General features: G+C 34.8%; 1 pseudogene; it reads right to left on the bottom strand.

The window, feature by feature from the left end:
- Window positions 1-1,745: 1,745 nt before the first annotated feature.
- LOC125860773 (endoribonuclease Dicer homolog 2-like) overlaps window positions 1,746-20,890 on the bottom strand; it is a 27,205-nt pseudogene continuing 8,060 nt past the window's right edge.

Here is a 20,890-nt window from a genome sequence, read left to right as displayed (position 1 = left end):
ATTAATGCATTGCACAAGTAGACTTTGAGAGGGAGCATGGTATTTTTTATGATATTATAAATATGATTTTTGACGTCATGTTTTAAATAGTTTTACAAGCTTTATATATTGCATATGTCTTATTGCTTTATATTGAGTTCAGTTACTCAAGAGTTGATTAGAGTCAAGGTAAGTTCTCTTTTGTATCCCTTTCAAGCTTAAGTTGTTGTTTAGCTGTCCAGCTCGCATACTCGTACATTCCATGTACTGATGCCAGTTGGCCTGCATCTTATTATGATACAGACGCAGGTACCCAGCATCAGCATCCAGCACGCCGTTGATCAAGTTGAGCACTCCAGAGTCAGTGGTGACCCTCCTTGCATTCCGAAGGACTCTATTATTTCGTTTTTCCTAGTTTTGTTTAATTAGGATGTTGCGGGGTCTGTCCCAACATCTATCTCAGTATTATAGAGCTTTCATAGACAGTCAGTCAGTTAGTTTTGAGTCTCTCATCTGCGTATATATATAAATATTTTATTTTGAGGCTCGAGTTGCCTTTTTGGCCAGATTTTATCAGTTAGGTTGTTTTATGACCTTTCATTGCATGGAGTTATTCTGTTGAGTTAAGGTTTCCGCTGAGTTAAGTAAGCCAGGCCAAGGGTTCGCTTGGGGGCCATCAATGGTTTTCGAGTGCCAGCCACGTTTTGGGTGTAGGCTCGAGGCGTGACAGTTGCTGTGAGTATGCAAAAGTTATTATTGTCCAGATACCTAATGCAAAATGTCACTAGGCTTGGACCGCAGTGATCTATAACCTATGTAAAAATATAGGACATAATAGAAAACTAATAATCTTTTTTCTATATTAAAGTATTTGGGCGACCTATTAAATGTTGAGACATTTAATACTAGAATTTTGGTAATTTGAATGAGTATGATTTTTGTACATTGACAACAATGATATTGAAACTCAATTTAAACTTGTCCTGAGCTAGAAAGTGTGTTGAGCTCGTTAGGGAGGATGTTCCCACTAATGGTGACATTCCAAATTGTCATACTTTTCTTCAGGAAGTATCTCATCTCATAGAGTTCCACAAATTTTTGGTGTCTATAAATGCCCCCTACTTCAAGGCTTGTGGGAGTGTAAACTTGTTAAACTCAAAGACGAGACTTGAAGTACCCACAAAATGAAGTTTCAATCTTTGCGGTTTGTGGATTCAGATTCACATTTGATTTGTGAGAGAGGAGATAAAGGGTAAATTGGGTCACACTGGGCGTGACAATTTATTTGCAATATTTTTTCTCAAATACAAAAAACATATTGCAATCACATAATAAATAAAAAGGAATGACGTTATTCATAAAGATTGTGAGTACAAATATGTTTATCCCTTGATTCCTTTCTCTTAAGATTTCTCCGTGATTCAAGGGATGTTAGTGTTACTTAAACTAAAGATGATGTGGACCTCCTTAGGATTTATTTGATCTCCGTGAAAGGATTTTATGGATCTTGTTAAAACATTTGGTTGTGAAGAAGAGTGCACCCACATCTTGATTACTCTATGAATATTCCATGAATATATGAAATTTTAGAGATGCCTATTCAAGGAAATACATTACACTTTAAATAAGTGTGAGCTTGAGTTTAGGGTAAGTAGTCTCCAAGAACCTTAAATGAAATCGGACTCATCTTGTAGAGTCCTGCATAATTTTGATTCATCACAAATGTCGAATTCTTGTCCCATGAATTTCTTTTTGGGTCACATAGTTCACTTAACTGTCTTGTTCGATAGAGTTTTATTGTTTGATCGACTATTCCAGAAGAGGTCAAATGCCTCAACAGTACAACATATATGCCTTTGCATATTTGGCAATGCATGAAGAATTTGCTTATGCATGCTAGCCTTAACTGCAGATTGAGCATAACATTCGTTATTTACAAAAGTAGACCTCAAATAAGTAATAGGTCTTGGATTCAGTCTCGAATATTTGAAATAGAGATGTGTTGTAATAACATAACCTAGCACTACATCTCCAAGAAATTCCAAGTGCTAATAACATCTTGGTATCTCAGGTAGCATGTAAGATCTGTGAGTGAGCGCTTTAAGAAGCAACGAAGGGTCATGAAACTTCTAATGTAGCAGTGATTCCAAGAACCGTACATTGACTAGCTTCTCAACATTCATGAGGAAGTGCCTTAGGATAGGTGCATCAATAAAATCAATGTCCATCGCAATCCATTTCATAAATGATAAAGTTGCTACTTCCCCGCCTTAGATGAGGTAGGAACCTATTAGTGCCTCAACCACATCAGCTACACTCTTGCTTCTAATCTCCTACTTTACCCTACTATACATTTTCACCGAAGGCAAACTATTTGCCAAAGCTTTAAACTTGAGAATTATCATTAGGAATGAGCCCCATTTTATGATCGAATAGTTCATTACGGATAAATCTCAGAATTTTACGAGCAAATCCAAGCTTGAACAATGTAGCATTGAAAATGATTTTATTTTTATTAATGCTGAAAAGACCTTCATGATGATTTTCATAAGTCTTAAACAGCTGTATACTGATAGCATCTTTGAGAAAAGAGTCTCCAAGTTACCCAAGTGATTCCAAATGAAACTTCTGGAGGCATTTCTTTGTTGTCATCACTTCCAAAACCTTAGAAGTTGGGAAAAAAAGTTTTAGTTTGCAATGATAAAAAAGAATTCTTTTCAATTTTATTAGGCATGATTTCTTCCCCTATAAAGTCTAAAGGTTCTAGCACGGCAGATAGTTATTGGCGAAATAATCTTAACTTTGAGAATCTTATAAATTCTAAGGTATACACGCATGGCAGTGAATCTGTTTGGGTGGAGTATAACAGATTCACTGCCATATGTGTATACCTTAGAATTCATAAGATTCTCGAGGTCAAGAATCTTTCGCCAATAACTATCTGTCGTGCTACAACCTTTAAACTTTATAGGGGAAGCAATAATGCTAAATAAACTTGGAAAGAAAGCTTTTGGATCACTGCAAACTAAAACTTTGTATCCCAACTGCTAAGGTTTTGGAAGTAATGACAACAAAGAAATGCCTCCAGAAGTTTCATTTGGAATAACTTGGGAAACTTGGAGACTATTTTCTCAAATTTGATGTTAGTATACAACTGTTTAAGACTTATGGAAGTCATCACGACGGTTTTCTCAGAATTAAGAAAACTAAAATCATTTCCAATGTTACACTGTGCAAGTTTGGATGTGCTCGTAAAATATTAAAATTTATCCGTAATGAACCATTCGATTTTAAAGCATGAATCATTCTTAATTCTCAAGTTCACAACTTTGATGTGGTTGTAGGCCAAGGCAAACGATTAGAAATAGTAAGAAGTAGTTGATGTGGTTGAGGCACTAATAAGTGCCTACCTCACCTCGTGTGGGGAATTAGCGGGTTAATTGTTTATGAAATGGATTTGGTTGCACATTGATTTTGTCGATGCACCTATGCCAAGACACTTCCCTGTGAATGCTGAGAAGATAGTTAATGTCTGGTACTTTGAATCCCTGCTACATTACAAGATCCATGATCCTTCACTGCTTGTTGAAGCTCTAACTCAAGGATCATACATGCTACATAAGATTCCATGATGATATCAACGTTTGGAACTTCTTGTAGATGCAGTGCTAGATTATGTTTTACAACACATCTTGATTTTAAATACTCGTACTAACACCATGACTAATTACTGATTTGAGGTCTCCTTCTTTAAACAATGAAAGATATGCTCAATATGCAGTTAAGGCTGGCCTGCACAAGCACCTTCATCATGCCTTGCCACATCTACAAAGTCACATATGTTGTACTATTGAGGATGTTTGAGAAATTGGATCTCGTGTCGATGTTCGGATGGGAGGCTGAAACTACTTTCTCAAAGGTGGTTGGAGATATTGTTGGGTCCGTTGTTTGTGCGATCTTTGTTTATTCTAGCTTCAACAAAGATATTAATACATTTCTAAAGATAAGACCTCTTCTGGGACTGTTGATTACACCTCAAACAATTAAACTCTAGCCAACAAGAGAGTTAAGTGAACTATGTAACCAAAAACGTTATTTAAAAAAGAAATCAATTTCATTATGAGATAGGACCTCGACATTTGTAGACATCAAAATTGTATGGGACTCTACCAGATGAGTCCAATTTCAGTTAGGATTCTTGAAAAGTACTCATAGCTTACACTATATAAAGGGTAATATATCCCTTAGAGAGGGATCTTGAAAATTTCATAAATTCATGGAATATTTACAAAGATATCAAGATGTGGGTGGAATGTTCTTGATAACTAAATTCTTCACAAAAAAAGAAATCCACCAAAGCGTCTTTACATGGATATCAAATAAAATTCATTTTAGCTGTAAATTATCCTACAAAAGAATCAAGAGAGGGACATAATTGTACCCAAACTGTTAATTAATAAAATATTCTTGTTTCGTCATATTTATATTGTGGTTGGAGTTAATTTTCCATATAGAAGATTTGTTGCAAACAAATTTTTGTCTCCTAGAATCCTAACTAAAATTTATAATTTGTTTTGGGGTTTGATTAGTTCGATCGGAGTTAATTAATTGGTGCGAATTCATTCGACAATGAAGAAAAAAATGAATATTCATTGATCAAATCATTCACTCCGTAGTCAGATAGATCTGTTGTGGAAATTAATTAATCAGACGAGAATAAAGATCGATCAAGTGCCTTTGGGGTCATCTCATACCTTCTATGCAATATTTATCTCCCAAAAGCATGGAGATGCACACAAAAGATTTGTTGAAGTTTGACTTAAAATAATGAGAATGACCTCAACAGTATAATAGGCATTGTTCATATATATATGATGACTAAATTTTAAATAATTAATAGGCTAGACTTTCCTTGGGTTTAGCTCACGGGTATTATTGTAACTAGCTTAGGTTAGTTTATCTATTAATATAAATAGTAGAAACTAGGGTTTATTTTAGGAGTTGGTTTTTGAAAGAACATTTGATGTTTAGGCTTCTTTGTGAGTTTGAAGAAACCCTCATATCTATTCAATTGAACCCTCTTGATTACTTAGGTTAGTCTCCACTAGTATGAGTTCAATTTCTTTTCACCCTTAGATTTTATTCTAGTAATTAAATGTCTTTTAGTTGCTAGACCGTCCGTTTTACTTCTAAATCTCTGTCTTTTTTTTTTCTATTTCTTAATAGTATATTTTGTTTGCTTGATCGTGGTTCACTTTATTGTTCCTGTGTCTAGAATTACATCAATTGATATTTCTCCCTCTTCCTTTCTATCTCTAAACCATGCTTTCTAGGTTGTGATATTCGGTAAGTCTATCCTTCAAAGAATAAATAGAAGAAATCACCTACATTTTTGCCACCGCTGAAAATTGTACTTGATACCTCGTGGTTCTCAACTGACTTCCTTGATGACCAGGTAATGTTTTGATTGAATGCTAAAAAAATATATTTCTGATAAAAAAGGAATTTTCCTGTAGTGAACAATAAATTAAATTGCCTTTTTATTATGTTCCATGAACCCTACTATTCTAGGTAGGTATTAATTGAATTTTGGTGCACCTCCAATCTGTGAAGTTCTTTATGTCTTCATGATTTAATTATTAGATTAAGGTAGTATGGGGATTGGAAGTATAACTTATACATGTCATATGTACATCCATTCCTCCTCGCCCTGATCAAAAAACCAAGAGAATTGACCCCAACTAGCTTAGAATTGACATGTAGTTGTTGTTCATATCAATATTTTTTGACAAATGCCTTTATCATAACTTCCACATAATGCCTAATATTGTAAACCTTTTATACTAGTATGATCAATATACTGCTAGCTTTGATATTCACTTAAATTTTATTTTACTTGGTTTTTAATTACTTAGCATTGGGTGTGCATGAGTTATTATTGTCCAGATACCTAATGCAAAGTGTCACTTGCCTTGGACCACAATGATCCATAGGTTATGTAAAAATATAGGACATAAAATAAAACTTGTTAGCATTGTGTGTTGCACTGGGTGCATAGGAATTCTTATTGTCCAGATACCTAATGCAAAGTGTCACTTGGCTTCGACCACAGTGATCCATAGCCTATGTAAAAATTTTAGGCCATAAAAGAAAAATAATAATATTTTTTCTACATTAAAGTATTTGAGCGACCTATTAAATGTTGACACATTTAATACTAGAATTTTGGTAATTTGAATGAGTATGATTTGCGTACATTGACAACAATGATATTGAAACCCAATTTAAACTTGTCCTAAGCTACAAAGCGTGTTGAGCTCATTCAGGAGAATGTTCCCACTAATCGTGACTTTCCAAATTGTCACACTTTTCTTGAGGAAGGGTAATCATCTCATAGAGTTCCACAAAATTTTGGTGTTTATAAATGCCCCCTACTTCAAGGCTTGTCGGAGTATAGACTTGATACACTCAAAGACGAGACTTGAAGTACCCACAAAAATGGGGTTTCTATCTTTGGGGTTTGTGGCTTTAGATTTTCATTTGATTTGTGAGAGAGGAGATGAACGGTAAATTGGGTCACACTGGGCGTGCCAATTTATTTGCAATATTTTTTCTCAAATACAAAAAATATATTGCAATCACATAATAAATAAAAAAGAATGATTTTATTCATAAAGATTGTGAGTACAAATATGTTTATTCCTTGATTCCTCTCTCTTAAGATTTCTCCGTGATTCAAGGGTTGTTAGTGTCACTCAAACTAAGGATGATGTGGACCTCCTTAGGATTTATTTGATCTCCGTGAAAGGGTTTTATGGATCTTGTTAAAATATTTGGTTGTCAAGAAGAGTGCACCCACATCTTGATCACTTTATGAATATTTCATGAATATATGAAATTTTAGAGATGCCTATTCAAGGAAATATATTACACTTTATATATGTGTGAGCTAGAGTTTAGGGTAAGTAGTCTCCAAGAACCTTAAATGTAATTGGACACATCTTGTAGAGTCCCACATAATTTTATGTCTCAAATGTCGAATTCTTGTCGCATGAAATTTTTTTGGGTCACATAGTTCACTTAACTGTCTTGTTGGATAGAGTTTTATTATTTGATCGACTATTCGAGTAGAGGTCTTATGCTTAGAAATGTAGCATCTTTATAGAAGCCAGTATCAACAAAGATCACACTCTAGCAAGGGACTCAATAACATCTCCAAGCACATTTGGGAAAGTAGTTTCACTCTCCCATCCAAACGTGGACACAAGATCCAATTTCTCAAAATCCTCAACAGTACAAAATATCTGCCTTTGCAGATCTGGCGAGGCATGAAGAATGTGCTCATGCATGATAGCCTTAACTGCAGATTGAGCATAACATTCATCATTTACAAATGTAGACCGCAAATAAGTAATTAGTCTTGGAATCAGTCTCGAATATTTGAAATAGAGATGTGTTGTAACAACATAATCTAGCACTACAACTCCAAGAAATTCCAAGTGCTAAAAGCATCGTGGAATCTCAGGTAGCATGTAAGATCTGTGAGTATAATGGACAAGTAAAGATGGACGGAGGGAGTATTCCCTATACTGAAAATAAATGTTTCATTTTACTTGTTCATTGTCACTAATCAAGATAGTGTTTTTATGCTACCCATAATATTAAATAACCACATAAAATAGTAGAGTATTAGTCAAATTTAGATTTTTAGAGCATTAATAATAAGGTTAGTTTAACACTTTCTTGTTCAGTTTTACTTGTGTACTATATTCTAAAATTTATTTTCAATCAATATATTCAAATTCTTCTCAGTATATTGTGGTTCCTAGTCCTTCTATGAGTGTGGTGAGTCAGGAAAAATCAATAGAGATTGCTCTAGACTTAGAGCGGGAGACCGACATTAACGGTGTTTTGTAAAGCGGTCACTTCATTTCTATTTTTATAAAAATAAAAATTGACAATTTTTTTTTTAAAAAAGAAGTGAGTAAAATTTCCAAATTCAGCTTGGAAAAAATGAACAATTTCATAACAAACCACTAATATGGTAAAAAAATAAAATATGTTATTTTAAGAAAAGTGAATACAACTTTTTTCTTTTTGCCACATTCTCATTAGCTGGTCTTGATTCATTTAATTCATATTTGACCAAAATAAGATTTTTACCAAATATAACCACTACTAATTAATGCAAGGTATGCCCATTTTAAGAAGAAAAAAATGGATTACAAATTTACCAAGTGATTTAGTTCCTTTGAAAAACTCTAAACCTTCTTTAAAAAATGGAGAAAGTTGAAGAAGATATGGTGTTGGCATGTTCAGTGCGTCGCCATGGATTAGAAAAATGGGAAATGGTGGCTGCCGAATTCTCAAATTCCATTTCCAAACGATTTCGATGTATTCTTCAATATACCTCTGTAGAATGTCAGGTCAAGTACGAAATTTTAAAAGGGCATTTTAAGAGTCTATATCAGACAAAATTTACTGAAGAAGAAGATGATGAGAGTGGATTCATAAATTTGATGGCAGATAAACTTAGAAAGACTTATAGAGATTATTGGGCAGAGCAAGTCAAACTAGGGGATACTCCACTTCAGTATGATTTATCTTCTTCATAACTCCCTCGTTTTTCCCTTTTCATGTTTTTTATTTATGATATTTGAAGAATTGTGCGTTTTCACTAATATTTTGTTTGATCCACATTTATATGATGATTTCTACAAAAACAAAATTATCTAGGAGACACAAAATATATTCAAAGATATATATCTATTCTAAAGCTTAGGAATTGGGGCATAAATAAAGTATCACTAATTGCTATAATCTACACTAAAATATTTAATTTTTTTTTCAAATAAAGTGTTCTTGATTCCAATTTTATCATTACTACCAAAAAAAAGGAAGAGAAAAGAATAACCACTATCACTAAACATCAAAACTACATAGTTAATATATTTAAGACAAAATGTCAAATAATATTATTAGCTATATACTTTTTAACAATGAATTCATAACTAATTAATGTTTTTCCTTATAAAAATCACTAATTGATAGTTAGCTTTGATGATTGGCCCCATATAATTATTCATTAGTTTTGTTCTTTTATTTTCCAAATTAATGATTGTAAATTTATTTTTTTGGTACACTGAAAAATAACTAAAAAGGATAAAACTAAATTTTGATAAGTAAAATTGCTTAAATCTTCCAAAAGAAAAACCTTCATATTATTGATGGCGTCTTTCAAAACCAGAAATTCTTATTTATTTTAAAATATAAAACAAAATTGAGGTTAGGGAAATGTAAATGGAGAAGGGGATTACAAGGTAGGAGTTGAACCCTCAACTATAAATTAAAAATTTAGCTTGTAAAAAAAAAAAGCTACTAAGATTCTCCAACTAGTAATTCTTTGTATGTTAGGATCTTTATTTCTCAAAAAGTCTGTACGATTATTTGTCACCTCTCTTCAACTACATATTTTATTCTTCTTGATGGTTTCTATCAAGTGTTTATAATTTTCACCAATAGCCATATGAGGCTGAAATTATATATCCACATTTTTAATTATAAGTCTGACGACAATATGAGGCTGAAATTATATATCCACATTTTTAATTACAAGTCTGACAAAAAAATGGTAATCTAATTACTGATATCTTTATTTATTTTATGTTTATGTAGGAAAAAATCTCCAAATATTTTCAAACATGAAGCTGAAGAAAGAATAAAGTTAAATGAGGAAAATTGTGATGATAAATCTATGAAAAGATGGAGAATATTAATCAAGATTTCATAAAATTCCTTAATGTGGTGAGATCTCACAAGCATTGTTGTCTTTTTGAATCTCGACTTCCCAGTTAGGTAAATACATTGCTAATCTATATATTGTGGTTTGTCATCCTCATATTTTAAATCTCGATTTCCCATGTTCTTTGCTCTTTTATCTATTACGAAAAAGAAATGGTATTTTATTAATTGAAACATGATTAGCTTTAAAGTTTACATCTTTTTATCTTTAAAGACATATTTAATTTGGCTCAACACCAAAACATAGAATTCTGAAACTTGTGGTCTTAAATACATTGTAATATTTGTGTGACTATAAAACTTTTCACTAATGATAAAATAGAAATTTTATAGCTTGATTATTTTTAAATATAGACATATGTCATTTAGTTTTAACAGATTGATAATAAAATAGTGCTACAATTGGAAAGAAGGGAGTATCTGACATGTTTAATACGTTTTTCTTTCTAAACTCACTATGAGGTCAAATTTATAGTATAATCATCATAAAACATGGATTATATATATTCTTTATTGGTGCTAATGTTTATATTTTTTTAGGAAGATCTATATTATTTTAAACAAATTAAGCAGCATATGGATTTACAGATTATTCAAAACAAGTTAGAACAAGATGTTTATTCGAACGTGAAAATCACCAGCTTATTTATAGATCTCTTGTTGATTTTCAACAATGCCATTGTTTAGTACCCAAATGAAACTCTTCAGTATTCTATCGCGCTAGAACTCAGAGCCAATATTATGAGAGAAATGGGTAAGAAACCCCTATTTTGTCGCAAAATTACCTGTAGCAGGTAACCCAATGTTGGCCAACCGAAAAATGGAGAAAAGGGCATACAAGGCACGTAACAAAGCTCAAGAAGGTGAGTCATCAGTCTGGAGGAGCGTGAGAGAGAGAAATAAGTTGGCTTGCGAATTCAAGAACGATCCGGATTATGATTACAAAGGGCAACAAAGAAGAATGACAAAGAAAAAATAAGAATATTTTGGGAATAATGAGTGAAGCTTACTAAACGGTGGTAGAGTTTATATTATTTTTAGGTGTATTAAACTTCTTTTGTTCGTTGTTCTGGTAATATTTTACAGTTTATTATCAATGTAGATTGTAGACTATAATTAATATCCTAACCCTCGTCATGTGTTTTTTTTATCTCTAGGTATTATGGTTTGCATCAACCTCTTGTGTTAGCAGAATGTTGGGAGTAATTACCTTTTTTTAATGACTGAATGTGGTCAGCCATGACCATAACTTCTTATTGAAACTCTATTATTTCACTCATTATTCTACCTTTTTATGCCTTGTAACTCATGCAACCTCATTTTAGGCCATTTATTTACCTCATAATCTTCCTATTCATTACAAGGAAGAATTCTCCCCTTCGGTAAATAGTGATGATCTTACTTAGTTTTTGTGTATAAGAAAATATAGAATGCATAAAATTGAGTAAAAAGAGAAAGTTCTTATTAGTTGGAGGGGGGTGTTTTTTTATTGAGCTTTTGACTCAACTCTTGTCCGGTGTATGTTAAGTTGTACTTTGTGGTCGAGCTTTGTTGAATGCTTGGGGAACAAGTCAAGAGGATTACTACTGGACTGATGAAAAGATTTATAATCGTGGGCTTGAATCTTCTTTAAAAGAGCGAGATATCCGTGTCTCATCCTGAAGATAAAGTTTTTTCTTTAGTTTATTTTCAATTGTATTTTCACCAACAAAAACTATTTGATTTTCCCATATAAATTATATTATCCTGTAATTTTTTTTATTAGAAAAACCTGTACTATTTGATCAATCAAAGTGCATCTACGAGTAAATCTAAATTTGTTTTCTGTATTGCTATTTTGTTGTCATATTTTTTCTTTACAACCAAGTTTCGAACTTTTTTTTTGAATCGTGTGTCTATTAGAAACAACATTTTTATCACACAAATATATGTAAAATTTGTGTACACCTTAGCCTCCTCAAACTCACTTGTGAGATTATATTGAATATGGTGTTCACTACTAAAAAGACCTGACTTCAAAAGAGGTCTGAATAAACTCATCTTTTGAATTGAGGATCAATAAGAAATAACCTCTTTATCTCGAAAAGGTAAGGGTATGATCTGTGTACATCCTACCTTCTTATATTGAATATGTTGTTCGCTACTAAAAAAAGCCTCAATCGATCTAAAAAATCCGACTTCAAAAGTGGTTTGAAAAAACTGACCTCGCGAAATCAATTCTTTAAAAAATCAAAATCAAAACCCAAAAAAAAAAACGAGTGAAAACTTTTTGTTCAATTTTCTGTCATAAACCATAGTGATTTTTGCACCCTCCCCCCCAAAAAATTCAACTTAAACTTTGCACCGAATTGACCCACCAAAACATTCAATGAGGACGAGGGAGGAGGGAAAGGGGGTAATGAGTTCCCCCTCCCTATAGTTGGAATTTCAAAAATCAATGGGGCTAAAATTTTGCAAAAAGAGGTAATTTTTTTAAATTTATTTCAGAATTTTGATGGTAAAAAAACTAAGATTTTTATATATTCATTGTTTCATGTTTTAATTTTGATGGATTTGTTGTCAAAAGTTTGTATAGCAAATTTTCAATAAGAAAAAATCTATAGTGATATGGTGAAACTTCAAATTTGGGTACCCATTGTTTAGTCTGTCTTGACCCAATCCATCTCAACAATAATAACATTTGGGAGGGCAAATCAGCACTCGAATTGCCCCATCTATTCTATTGAGAAGGATGTGGGGTTCTAACCTCGGTACAAACACGAGGAGTACTCCATGCTAATGTGTCTTGAATGATCCACACATTCTTGACTGTCCTACTCATTTCACCTAAATTTAGTGAGTTTTCTAGTTTGACGCATCTTGATTTGTCGCATTCATATTCTTCATGTCTAATCCCTTCAATTTATGACTTGGACATGAGTGATTGTAATCTTTCGGGGCTTATTCCTAAACATCTATGGAATAACAACTTCGGTGGCCAACTTGAGTTCTTATCCTTTAACATAAGTCATATACACAACTTGAATGGCTAGATTTTTGTCATGCCCCGAGCCTACACCCTGGACGTGGCCGGCACTCGAAGACCATTGCTGGCCCCCAAGCGAACCCTTGGCCTGGCTTACTTAACTCAGCGGAAACTTGACTCAACAGAATAACTCAATGCAACGAAAGGTCATAAGACAACTTAACTAATAAAATCTGGCCAAAAAAGCAACTCGAGTCTTAAAATAGAATATTTACATATATGGAGACGAGAGGCTCAACACTAACTGACTGACTGTCTATGAAGCTTCTATAATACTGAGATGGATGTTGGGACAGACCCCGCAACATCCTAATAAGATAAAACTAGGAAAAACGAAATAACTGTCATGCCCCGAGCCTACACCCTGCGCGGGACCAGCACCCGGAGACCATTTCTGGCCCCAAGCGAACCCTTGGCCTGGCTTTCTTAACTCAGCGGAAACCTAACTCAACAGAATAGCTCAATGCAATGCAATATTACAAAACAACTTAACTTATAAAATATGGCCATAAGGCAACCCGAATCTCAAAATAGGATATTTACATATATACATAGATAAGAGACTCAAAACTAGCTGACTGACTGTTTGTCTATGAAGCCTCTAAAAATACTGAGATGGATGTTGGGACAGACCCCGCAACATCCTAATAAGACAAAGCTAAGAACACAAAACAATTGAGTCCTTCGGAATGCAAGGAGGCTCACCACTGACTCTGGAGTGCTCAGCTGGATCAACGACGTGCAGGATGCTGATCCGAGGTACCTGAATCTGCATCATCAAACGATGCAGGCCAACAGGCATCAGTACATGGAATGTACGAGTATGCAAGCGGAAAAGCCAAACACAACTTAAGCTTGAAAGGAATACAAGAGAACACTTACCTCGACTCTGTATGACTCATGACTAACTGAACTCAATATATAAAGCAATAAGACGCATACAATATATAAAGCTTGTAAAATAGTATAAACAACTTAGCTTGTTAATGATAAAACAATAACAACTCAACAGTAATTATATAAAAGTAATATAACTTATGTGGGAGGTTCTTTAACCGACAACCACCACTATGAGCCCTAGTGATGATACAACGCTTTACCTCGCGTTGCCAAGGACCATCCTATACCTTGCCGTGATATAGGAAGCTAACTTTACTTAGTGGATCCACTAGCTTAACTTTCGTGATCATCTAAAAAGTATGATTCGAGAAATCCCATGTTGGCGCATGGTTCTTATGGAGAGTTGAGTAAATCAGAACTCGTGTCCCCAATTCGGTGCTCAATACTACTCCCAAAAATACTTTGGCCCATAGAATAGATGTCTTTAAACACATTTTTCTTTAGTTGAGATAATTACTCAAAACTTTAGCCCAAAGGCTCTTTTGGGGAAAGAAAACATGATTCCCCTCTTGCTCAAATGTAATAGCATTTATAACCTCCTTTGGGAATACTTAGTTCCCTAATAGCTTTTAAAAAGAGAACTCAACTTTAGACTCATGACTTAGCTTGAAACTGAGACTCTTACTTGACTTGAAACTTGAGACTCTTACTCGACTTGAAACTTGAGACTCTTACTTGACTTGAAACTTGAGACTCTTACTTGACTTTTAACTTCACTTGACTTGGAACTATCTTTCCTTGAATCGGAATTTATGAATTCAAGGTGTTCGATCACATGTTATGGAGGGATTCTTGAACGTTTAGACGTACTTTGGAGTGTCGGAAACAACTATAAATCATAGGTATTTTACTTTGGAACTTGCTTGAGAAAGTGAGAAAAGGAATGGGGAAACTTGGCTGAGACTTCAGATTTCTGGTGACACAGATGGGACTTACGGACGCCGTCGACGGACCGTAGATGGACTTACGGTCCGTACTGCAGGTCCGTAGATCGCGTCAGAAATTTCCCCAGAATTCATTTAAAAAAATGACTAAGTGTTGACCTACGGTCCGGACTTACAGTCCGTAGGTCAGGTTACGGACCGTAGGTCGTGCCCGTAGATCGATGCCCCAAAAACCCCACTTCTGTCCCGATTGACGGTTGACCAGTACGGACCGTCAATCGATCTACGGTCCGTAGGTCACGCCCGTAGATAGGGATCGACAGCCCAGAAATTGTTGCGAATTGATGGTGAATCAACTTAAAAAGGGTCATAACTCTTAGAATCATAATTCCCTCAACATACAATAGGTTTCAACGTAAATATACGACCCAATCATGTCTCACAACGAATAATAACTTCAACAACACCACCAACAACATCAACAACAACTAACAACTTCAACACTTCAACAACAATTCCCAATCTTTTCTCAAATCATAGAATAAACTTGGTGTGTGTGAGGGAAAGGATCAACCCACACGAAAACTCACATACCTTGATAGGGATCACCCCCGACGAAAATCCACAATGATCTTGTTGATCTCCTCTTTCTTCTCTTCTTCTTCTTCTCCTTCTTCTCTTCTTCACTCTCAAGAACCCTAACTCTTTCTCTTTCAAAATGGGACAAAATGATCCAAAGATCAGCCTAATACAACACTATGACCTCAAAAGAAAATGATTTGTGAAAAGACCAAAATGCCCTTAAATTTCCGGATGGATTTCCCTTCCAACTGCCCAACTTCTAAAGGGCATAACTCGCTCATACGAACTCGGAATCAAGTAAACTCATTGGCGTTGGAAAGATCGTTCCAAGGGCTTTCCAAACATGATTGGAACTACTCCTGGATCATCCTGAGCTAGGATTTATGACTGCTCAAAGTTGGCCAAAAACTCATTGATTTCCACACTTAGCCAAATTTCCAGATTTTTAAATCTTTCCAAAAAAATTTCCAAATTTCAAGCTCCTTCAAAGCCACTTCAAATAGTCGGATGTTATAATAACAGAGTCCTTCGGAATACAAGGAGGCTCACCACTGACTCTGGAGTGCTCAGCTGGATCAACGGTGTGCTGGATGTTGATCCTGGGTACCTGTGCCTGCATCATAATAAGATGTAGGCCATCTAGCATCAGTACATGGAATGTACGAGTATGCGAGCTGGACAGTTAACCAACAACTTAAGCTTGAAAGGGATACAAAAAGAACTTACCTTGGCTCTGTTCAACTCATGAATAACTGAGCTCAATATGAAGCAATGAGACACATGCAATACATACAAAGCTTGTAAAACTATTTAAAACATGACGTCAAAATCATATTTATAATATCATAAAAATACCATGCTTCTTCTCAAGGTCTACTTGTGCAATGCATGAATGAAGTCCCATACCCCCAACCATACTAAGCAGAATCCCTCGAGGAATCATGCAATTTCTACTATGGCAGTTTCTCTAACCGACAGCCACCACTACATGCTTAAGTGGTAATACAACTTTTTACCTCACGTTGCCCAAGGACCATCCTATACCTTGCCGTGATATAAGACCTTACTTTAACTTTAACTTAGTGGATCCACTAGCTTAACTTTATGTGATCATCTAAAAAGTATGACCCATTAAATCCCATGTTTGGCTACATGGTTCATATGGAGAGTTGAGTTAATATGAACTCGTGTCCCCAATTCGGTGCTTAAGACTACTCCTAAAAATACTTTAGCTCATAAGTGTTTTAAACACATCTTTCATTAGTTTGAAATAATTGCTCAAACTTCCCTCTTAAAAGAGGTAATTGCTCTTGAAAACTCTTTCTGAAAAGAACATAGCAAAACCATATTTTAATATGATCATTGATGACTCGGGAAGTCATCCTGCATAAACATTGATGGTATATCTAGAGACCATACTGTTTAAACATTGATGACATACTCGATTGTCATACTAATCATGTTTTAGAAACTCTTTTGCAAAACTCATCTTTTCTTAAAAAGAGATAGTACTCAACTGCTCAAAACTCCTTTGGAAATCTCAGTTTCCTCTCATCTTAAATGTCAAAACATTTATAAACTTCTTTGGGAATACTTAGCTCCCTAATAACTTTTGAGAATTGAACTTGACTCTTTACTCTTGGCTTAACTTGAAACTCTATGCTCTTTACTCAACTTGAAACTCTATACTCTTTACTTAACTTGAAACTCGATACTCTTTACTTAACTTGAAACCTGAGCCTTAAAATGAAGTTAAAACGTTCAACAAAGACTCTTGAAAGAAACTTTAAAGACTTGCTTTGACTTACCTCTTAACTTCTAAGCTTGGCTCTAACTTCACTTGACTTCTAACTTCACTTGACTTTGATCCTAACTCGCCTTGAATTGGATTATGGATTCAAGGTATATGATCACATGTTTATGGATGAGTTCTTGACGTTTAGATGTACCTTGGAGTGTTGGAAACAACTATGAAACATAGGTACATTACCAAGGAACATGTATGAAAAAATGGGGAACGAATGGGAAGACTTGGCGTCCTTGGCGCTCTGAGAGGCGCGGGGTGCCAGCCTTAAAAGCTCAGAAGGCCTGGTGGGGGCTTTGCTAGGCGCGCCGCCCCAAGGGTGGTAGCTTAGAACCCCTGTTGGGGCGCGCTGGCTGGCGCAACGCCCCAGCCTTTTTCCCCTAAAACACGACTTTTCTCCTTCCTTTTTCCAACTCTAAACCTTCTTAACTTCAAAGTTTCCAGCCCCAAACACTTAGAATCATAAATCCCCTTACTATACAATAAATTCAACTCGAAATCACAACCGGAAACATACACCAAACCAACAAGAAACTTGAACAACATAACCACAACTTCAACAAACACAACCAATCTTTTCTCGGAATTAAAATGAGTTTGGCGTGTGGGGGAATGAACCAACCCAACACTATGAACTCACATACCTTAATAGGGATCACCCCCGACGAAATCCACGACAATCTTGACGAATCCTTGCTTCTTCTTCTCTTTCTCCTCTTCTTTCCTTTTCTCTCAAGAACCCTAACTCTCACTTTTAAAAGGGAAAAACTGATTTAAAATCAGTCTAAAACCTGAATATATCCAAAAGAAATGGCTAGGGAAAAGACCAAAATACCCTTACAAATTCGGACTAAATTGCCTTGCCAACAGCCCAATTTGCAAAGGGCATAACTCACTCATACGAACTCGGAATAGCGCATACTCAGCGGCGTTAGAAAGATCACTCCAAGAGCTTTCCAAACATAACTGGAAATACGCATAAATCATCCTGACCTAGGAGTTATGATTGTCTGAAGTTGACCAAAAACTCTTTTTTTTTTCCATACTTAGCTTAATTTTCCAGATTTTTAATTCTTTCCAAAAATGACTATTTCCAATTCTAAGCTTCTTCATAGCTATTTCAAATTACCGGATGTTACAATTTTTTATCCAATTACCTAACCGGTCCAGTTCCATCCAATTATTGGAGATCTCATTGGACTTCGTGGGTTGAACTTATCTCATAATGTCTTGGAAGCTCATATACCAGCGACATTGCAAATTTATTTTTTCTCAAATCATTGGATCTCTCATCTAACAAAATCATCTGAGAAAGTCCTCATCAACTTGCATCCCTCACATTTCTTGAAATCTTAAATCTCTCTTCAATCATCTTGTTGGATGCATCCCCAAAGGAATTTTTTTTTGATACATTTGAGAAAAGGTCATACCAAGGAAATGATGGACCACGAGGATTGCCACTCTCAAAACATTGTGGCGGTGATGATAGGATACCAAAAGCGACAACTCCAACTGAGCTAGATCAAGAAGAAGAAGGAGATTCACCAATGATCAGTTGGCAGACAGTTCTCATGGGTTACGGCTGTGGTCTAGCTATTGGACTGTCCGTAATATACATAATGTTGTCAACTCAATATCTAACATGGTTTTCAATTATAATGGTAAAATTGGAACATAGAATTATTACGAAAATGAAAAGGCACAAGAAAAGATATTAGTGTGTAACCTCCAGGTATTCAACTTGATCTTTATCCTTCAGACGACCACTTTTTATGTATGATGTATTTTGGACACCCTTCATTCTTAAAGCTCTTAACTTTAATTCTTTATCTTTCATAGTTTGTCATCTTTGCATAGAGTGTTTGTTGTTCTATAAATAACAAGACATGAATTTTCTTCCTTTGAAACTTGACCAGATGTAGAAATAAATTCATCTGATAAACATAAATCGGACACAAACTTGAATCTTTAGACCATTCAATCGAACAATATGCGCCATCACTAAAAGCATTGTATTTCACGCAATTCTTTGCCAACTAGTAACTAGTCCCAATAAAATTGTATTTTATTAAGATAAAAACTATATATTTTGATTTAAATTCGTTCCCTTTTAACCCATTTCGAATATATCGCCTTGGTGCGACCGTGCAGGATGTGATGGCCTCCACATAGACCCCAATATTCTTAATGCTTCTATTACCATGTTTGGTGCCATGAAATCCACCAGATATACGATCATGATCTCCTATTTGAAAGTTTAATCCTTTTTGGAGTATATCATCTTGGTGTGATCATGGAGGATGTGATGGCCTTCATATAGACCCTTATACTCTCAATGCTACTACTACCAGGTTTTGTGCCATGAAATCCACCAAATGTACGATCATCTCCTATTTGAAAGTTGAACTCTTTTAAGTAGATCTTAATTTTCCATGTATGTGTGCTTCAGTTATATATGACTAAAATGTATATAAAATGGGCCAAAATTTCAATCTTGTTTGTCTTTTTTTTAATGGAATCAATTAGGTGAGGTGCTTAGGGCTAGTTTTTCAATTAATAAATAAAAGTGGACCTAAAAGAGAATAGTACAAGCAACGGGATCTAGACTTCTTTACTAATTCTAATGAGGTAACAAACCTCTACTAATTAACAAGCATGAAGAATATAAGAGCTAGAAAAAACTAGGTACTCTATGATCATTATAGTGTTTATAATAAACTCTATGATGGTGTTATAAACGAGGATGCTTAAGCATTCCAAAAATAGAAAAATTAAGAATAAAGTTGAGTTATCAACCCCACAGTTCATTTTATATATGTATGAACTTAAAAAGATGTCTTGCCCATCTAACTTAACACTTCTTTTATCTCGTCTTCTTCATCAAATCTGTCCAACAACTCTTGACAGTTCATCACTTCTTCTTGAATTTATTGGATGCTGTTGACACTGTTGTATGATTTTGTTCTTCTAGTCACATTGGTAAGTGACTTTTAGAACAAATTCCTCCATCACCTTACTATCCCAACTATGTCTCTTTCCATGTGTCATCCTTTTGGTTTTGAAGCTTCCTCTCCTTTGTTGCCTAGGTTAAAGACCCCCATCCTTGGCCACCTTATCAAAGCGTATATCCTCAACATCACCATAGAACATTTCATTGCCCAAGTTAATACCATAAACTGTAGTTGGACTACTAATGACTGAAACTACAACTCCTAGCTCATGACTATTTGTCAATTCTTCAATCCACAACAAGCTCCTCAATTTGACTAGGTCCGTTACACTTTGGACATCGCCACCGAGATCGTTGAGGCCCTGATAGAAAATATGTGTCCACTATTAGTCAATGGACCAGGTCCTTGACAGAATATCAGTGCGGAAAGTAAATAACTCAAAGTAAAACAAAACAGGAGCTTACGTGGAAACACCCTTGCTCAAGGGAGAATAAAACCACGACATGCCACATACGATTTCAACACAACTCCATTATCATCAAAAAGATCAAGGATTCAGATTACAAACTCTATAAATCTAGGAATTAACCTCTTAATCCCTTCCCCCTTAATGTAGCAACTATGTTACCCAATTCAGAGCAATAACTCTATGGCTCACTAGACCAACTAACTCTAGTCGATCTAGAATTTAAAAGCCAGACATAGCTAACTATAGCTATGATACAAAATTATGAGGATTGAAACTGATCTAATTCCTTTATAACTTAGGAATAGATCTTACAAGAATAAACACAAAAATATGAAGCATAATAACAACTAAGAACAAAGATAACTCTATCAGGTCTCGCTGTTGTTCTTTGAGAAATATTTCACTCAAGAATGGCTTTTGCTTTTGTTAATTTCAGGATGCAAAAACTATGTTGTATCATTGGAGAAGAGACTTATATAAGATAGACAAAAAAAA

Source organism: Solanum stenotomum, chromosome 1, assembly GCF_019186545.1.
Source record: "Solanum stenotomum isolate F172 chromosome 1, ASM1918654v1, whole genome shotgun sequence".
In the NCBI taxonomy this organism is placed as follows: domain Eukaryota; kingdom Viridiplantae; phylum Streptophyta; class Magnoliopsida; order Solanales; family Solanaceae; genus Solanum; species Solanum stenotomum.
This window is presented reverse-complemented; position numbering and strand designations above follow the sequence as displayed.